We start from the raw sequence: 5,959 nt of genomic DNA on the forward strand, positions 1-5,959 counted from the left end.
TAAACCACTGGGTCTGGGACTCAAACTGCGATCGGCTACATGGGAGTCCAGTGACATAGCCATTACACTAACTGCTGGTCCCAAGCCTCTTCTAAGTTTAATGTGTTATCAGTTCTAAGATGCACCCTTTTTCATACATTAATATCTCTGAGATCAGGATGTATCTTACATTTTTTTCTTTCTTTGTGGTACTATATACAAAAATAAAAAGTAGATCTTATGTTGATGGTTTCTTTTTTCTTTTTAAAGAATTATTTATTTAATTTGATTTATTTTTCTTCTTCAATTTGATTAGAGAGAGAAGAGAGGGAGAGTGAGAAAGCAGGCTGCCAGGTCTGGAACTCGAACCATGGTCAGCCATGTGGGAGTCCAATGCCTCAACCACCGTGACATCTTCTGGCTCCAACGTTGATGGCTTCTTAAATTTGATGAAATAAGCTATGTGAAAATATATTTAAAATATAAATATTATAAAATATAAATAAATAAGTTTTATTATTTGATATCAATACTAAATATCAGTGTTAAAAATGAGATATTGCCACATTGTTCTAAACTTATATAATTTTTGAATAATTTATTATTACTATATTTTTATTTGACCAGAGAAAGACAGAGAGAGAGAAAGTGAGAAAGCAAGCCAGGATTCAAGTCATGATTGCCCATGTGGGAGTCCAGAGCCTTAACCGCCATACCACCTGCCAGGCCCAAAGCTTATATAATTTTGAGAACGTGGTTCCAAAGCATTCTAGCACATTCCTTTACACAAGCAGCACTGTGTACAGGTCTATTCTGCCATATTTTGTAAGCTGTTTGATACTATCTACATGAAGAGCAGACACAAAACCTTATGAGCAGATGGGTACCAGCAGATGGCATGGTGGTTAAGGTGCTGGACACTCTCACATGGGTGACCACGATTTGAGTCCTGACCTGGGGGCTTGCTTTCTCAATACCCCACCTCTCTGGTCAAATGAAAATAAATGAATGAATAAATAAAATTAAATAAAGAATTCTTTTATTATTATTATTTTTTAATAATTACTACAGGGCATGTGCACTCACCAGAAAGACAGAGAGAGACAGAGAGAAAGAAAGCGAGAAATCACCCCCAGGGGGGATGGCCATGCCACAATCCCTTCTCCTTCAGTCTTTTCTCAGGATCTTGGACATGTACACACACGTGCTTGGCGTGAGTTTAAGCCACCAGATCTGGGACTGAAGCCACACAGTCAGTCTTGTGAGAGTCCAGCAACATAGCCATTTTGCCAACTGCTGGTCCCTAAATAAATAATTCTTTTTTATTAAAAAAAAAACAACTTATGAGCAGAAATACTGAGCAAAAAGTTTGTATGGAAGAATCAACTGCCGAAGGGACCAGAGATAATGGGTGAGAGTTCAGGAATGGAACCTCTAGGCCCAGCTTGGTGGCAGTCAGTAACACGCTGAACTGCAGTGCTGGAAGCCACATGGCCAGCTGTGTGTTCAGATCCCCAGCTGGTCTACCTGAAACACTGGAGCACACACCTGTCCAAGATCCTAATGAGCTGGCGGGCTGGGGGACAGGGATTGTGGGTGATGGGACTCTGTGCAAGGTGCTCCCTCCCTCCCTCTCTCTCTGTCTCTCTCTCACGTGCTCTCTCTTCCTCTCATGTGTACACACGCTCTCTGTTACGAATAAAATAAATAAACTGAGGCCAGTCCCATGGTAGTTAAGGGTCTACATGGCTGACTCCCTAAAAACATGCAGTCCCTGTGTCTGTGCACATCCAGCAGGACCGAGACTGGGGAAGAATGGATTGCGGTATGACCGTGCCCCATTGGCGGGTGCTTTTGCTCTCCTTCTCTCTCTCTCTCTCTGTCTTTCTCTGGCAAACACATGCACCCTCTGGCAAATTAAAAATAAGAAAAAAAAACTTTAAAAATAATTAGAGAAAAAAAAAAAAGAAGAGAATCTGGGGCTCAGAGCCTCAGTCCCACGCTAGGCTGACACTCTGATCTAGTCTGCATGCTTCTCCCCATGAAACGAGAGCCAAAAGTTAGTGTTAGCAGATAGCCACCCGGCCTGTGTGGTGACAGTGGAGGTCGCCCGACAGCTCGGCCTGGAGTTCATTGTTCCTTAATACCTTCCTTATATTCTACTTACTTCCCTATCACTAGCCTGGGGAGTCAGGCAGACCAGACTCTTCCATTGTCCTCTGCACCTTCTCATGCCACTTCTCCAAACCCTGGTGAGGCCAGGAGCCCCAACATAGGTCATTGTCACCTTCTCCTTCACTTACCCATTCTGTCCAAATGACTTAGGCCAGAAACTCCCCAGGGCAACAACCATCTGTGTGATCATGGGAGACTGCATGCAGTATGGTATTCCATAAATAATTCACTGTCATCACTGCAGACGCGAGGAGCTCTGAGTAACCAGAGAGGGAGGACAGCGAGGGGTCTAAGTACACGCAGGCGTGCACACGCCAGGGTGGCCTTTCTCAGTGGCTGTGGTCCATGGTCTTCCATCCTGAGTTTTTTCCATACTTGATAGCTTTTAAGGCGTTAAACGGGGCTGTGGCCAACTCTTTCTCTGGATGCTTGGGCTGGGGCCTGGCTGCCGAGAACTTTTTCCTGCTGTAGAGGCAGCAAGGGAATTGTGGGCTCCGTCCAAGTCCGAGCCAAGGAGCTGGCGTGACTGCAGTGACTGGGGAAGGAAGGCAGCGATGAGAAGGATGTGCAGAGTCAGAAACGTCTGAGGCCAGGGAGCCACTTTGTGTGTGAAAACTCTTCTCTGGCACCCCAGATGCATCCGCTTTCCACGGCCTTGGCATACCCTGAGTGATGGGAGGTCAGGGAATACTATTTTGAGGTGCGTAGGGAGGGACAAGAGGCTGCTAGATACACAAGCCTGCATGTGGGAGGTGGACAAGGGCAGCCAGACTGTGCTGAACCCAGAGCTGTTCTTTAACCTTCACTCCCGTTGCTGCATCGCTCCTGGGTGTTCTGTCTTTGCCAAAACCACACAGGGAGGAAGCTGCTGAGACAAAGGGGTGACCTCGGAGCCAATTTCTATTCCTAGTCTGTGGCTGACCCTGGCAAGTGACTTTGATCAGGTCATTAACCGTTCCTATGGTGACTACATCAGATTCTGACCTGTGTTAAGGAACGCCCATGAAAATGGATAAGTGGAGATTTTAAAGTACTTTGAGCACTTAGAAAAGATAAACAAATAATATCCCTGTGTTTGGAGCCCGTGTTGTGGGCCGCCCTTGAATTCTGGCTCTCCATACCCTGGCCATGCTCTGTTCTTTGCTTGCTGACCGGTGTAGGTCACACTTAGGATTAGCGATCACAATAGCTAACACCTATGAAATGTTCGCTATTGGGAGCTTTAACACCCATGGCAATACGAGGAGCCAGAGGGGAGGAAACGCAAGTCCAGGGAGGTGAATTCACTTTCCCAAAGCTGTACGGTCCATAAGCCAGAGCCAGTATTTGAATTCTGGCTTCCTAAGTTCAAGGTCTGCTCTTAACCACAGTATTACAGTATATATATTATTATTATTATATATATATTATGTGTATATATATATATTACAGTATATATATATTATATATAGTATATATATTATTTTTGCCATAGGGCATGTGTGCTCACCAGAGAGAGACATAGAGAGAGATGAGAAATCACCTCCCAATTGGGGATGGCCGTGCTGCAATCCCTTCTCCAGTCTCCTCTCAGGATTTTGGGCACACACACACACACACACACACACACACACACACACACATGCCCAGTGTGATTTCCATGCCATCGTGTTCAGGACTGGAACTGCCGTCGACCATGTGGGAGTCCAGCACCTTAACCACTGCACCACGTACTGGCCCCCATTAAAGCACATTAATAACCTGGTAATTAATCGTTACTAAGCACTTGCTGTGTTCAGCACTGAGCCTGGTGTATGGGAGACATGGAGCTATATAAACAGACAGGAGATAGGTGAGGGGTGGGTGCTAAGTTAGTGAAACCAACATTTTTCCAGAAACCTGAGGAAAGACAGATCAGTATGGGTGGGACTTTTGGAGAAAACCTCATAGAGTAAGGCTTGAGCTTATTTTATTTTTATTTTTTTATTCTTTTAAACAAAACATTCAGACTCCCTGGGATCATAGTTCTGGAAAGATGCTAGTTTGTCTTGGTTGTGGGGAGAAGGACTTGGAGTAGAGGCTATTTCACGATTAAATTTGGAATCTGCTCCATACGCTGGCTTGTGCTGAGTCCCAGCGTGCTCTGCCTTTTGAAGGCTCTGCGACGTTCTGCAGTAAAGAAACCTGAACATTTTCCAAATGTTTTTGGTCGTAGAACAGTTTTTTTCATAGAACTTGTATTGATATTCCATAGACTTTCAAGTTTGGGAACCACTGATATGAAGGAAAGCACCCCATTGGAAATAGAAGTAGTTTATAACCTTTAGCAACTTAAAATCAAACTCCTATGTAACTTTCACCTTTATGGAATCAGTACTCATCAGCATCCGTCTTTTGACATTTGGTTGTTTTCCTCCTGTGTTTACCAAGCTACTACCCCAGCCAGACTATGGATGTCTCAAATGCAAATACTTGACTGGTGTTTCTTCTAATCCCCCAAGGTGCCTCCCACACCTCGTCTAAAAGAAGGTCAATAAATATTTGTTAGTTTAAAAACAGAGATGGAGAACAGAGGGAAGAAAATGAAGGGGGGGGGGAACCCCACACTTGAAATGATAGCAATTATTGGTAATTTGCAGCTGATTACTCAGTTGTTAAATGCTATTCACCAATCAGTACTCTTTGAAAGACTAGCAAGTTGTTTAAAATGCAAAATAATGTTAATTTTTGTCTTGGCCTTGGTGGGAGCTGAATCTGTAGTTAGAGATAGCTGGCTTTCAAGGTGACTTCTAAAATACAACCCCTGCCCCCCACCTGCCTTTTTCTTCTTTTTCTTTTCTATTTTTTGGTGCTATAGGGCAAGTGCACATACCAAGACAGACAGAGAGAAGGAAAGTGGTGATGGCCCCAACCTGGATCACGCCACAATCCCCTCTCCTCCATGTCTCCCTCCTATAGGGATTTTGGGCCAGCATGCACACACACCTTCCTTGCTTCTCAAGCTGCTGGGTCCAGGACTCAGACCATGCAGTCAGCCATGTGAGATTCAGCCGCCTTCACCACCACACTACCGGCTGGCCCACATCTCCCTTTCTTAGCTTAGGCTGCTTTTGCTGAACTGGAGGTGCCCAGGAGGGTGGCTCTGGCTTGTCAGAGATTTGATGGCTGGGCCAAGAATCTGACAGAGAACTCTGGGGCACTGTGACCGAAGAAGCAACAGAATGGTTGCTTGTGAAGTCACTGCATGGGGAAAACTAACCGAGGGGGAGGTGGAACTCACAATTAAAACTGCAAGTGACACTTTAAAATTTGTTTTTCTCTTTTTTTGAGAGAATTTTGCTATAGGGCGCTTGCCGGAGAGACAGAGAGACAGAAAACGAGAAATTACTACCTCAGGGGAGGTTGGCATGCTGCAATCCCTTCTCCTCCATTCTCCTCTCGGGATCTTGGGTACACACACACACACACACACACACACACACACACACGCCAAGTGTGAGTTTTAAGCCACCAGGTCTGGGTCTTGAACAGCAGTCGACTCTGTGGGAGTCCAGTGACATAACCACTAAGCCATGTGCTGATCTTGCGAGTGACACTTGATTTGGTGTCTTGGGATGGCCTCAGATGCAGTCTCCTGTCTGAAGAGGCCTCCGTTCCATCCTCCTCAAACCCAGTGCAGAGGGTTGGAGAGAGAACCATTCAAGAGTTTTGAGATTTTGAGGGTCTACAAACCTGTGAGTTTTAAAGAGTCTTCCCGTCCAGACTTCTTAACCCGCTCTAGTGTTGAAACTTCTCCACCCTGGGAGAAGTAATTCATAAACATGTG

At 45.1% G+C, this 5,959-nt stretch overlaps 1 long non-coding RNA gene across 1 annotated transcript; it reads right to left on the reverse strand.

Annotated features, from left to right (window-relative positions):
* Positions 1 to 339: 339 nt before the first annotated feature.
* LOC102498394 (uncharacterized) lies at positions 340 to 5,146 on the reverse strand. The gene is made up of 3 exons (XR_335793.1): positions 5,119 to 5,146; positions 2,283 to 2,689; positions 340 to 438 (listed from the first exon to the last, which is right to left on the reverse strand). It is a non-coding gene; the product is annotated as an uncharacterized LOC102498394 (long non-coding RNA).
* Positions 5,147 to 5,959: the final 813 nt, after the last annotated feature.

The sequence above is a fragment of the Tupaia chinensis genome, unplaced genomic scaffold (assembly GCF_000334495.1).
Source record: "Tupaia chinensis unplaced genomic scaffold, TupChi_1.0 Scaffold000532_1, whole genome shotgun sequence".
In the NCBI taxonomy this organism is placed as follows: Eukaryota; Metazoa; Chordata; class Mammalia; order Scandentia; family Tupaiidae; genus Tupaia; species Tupaia belangeri.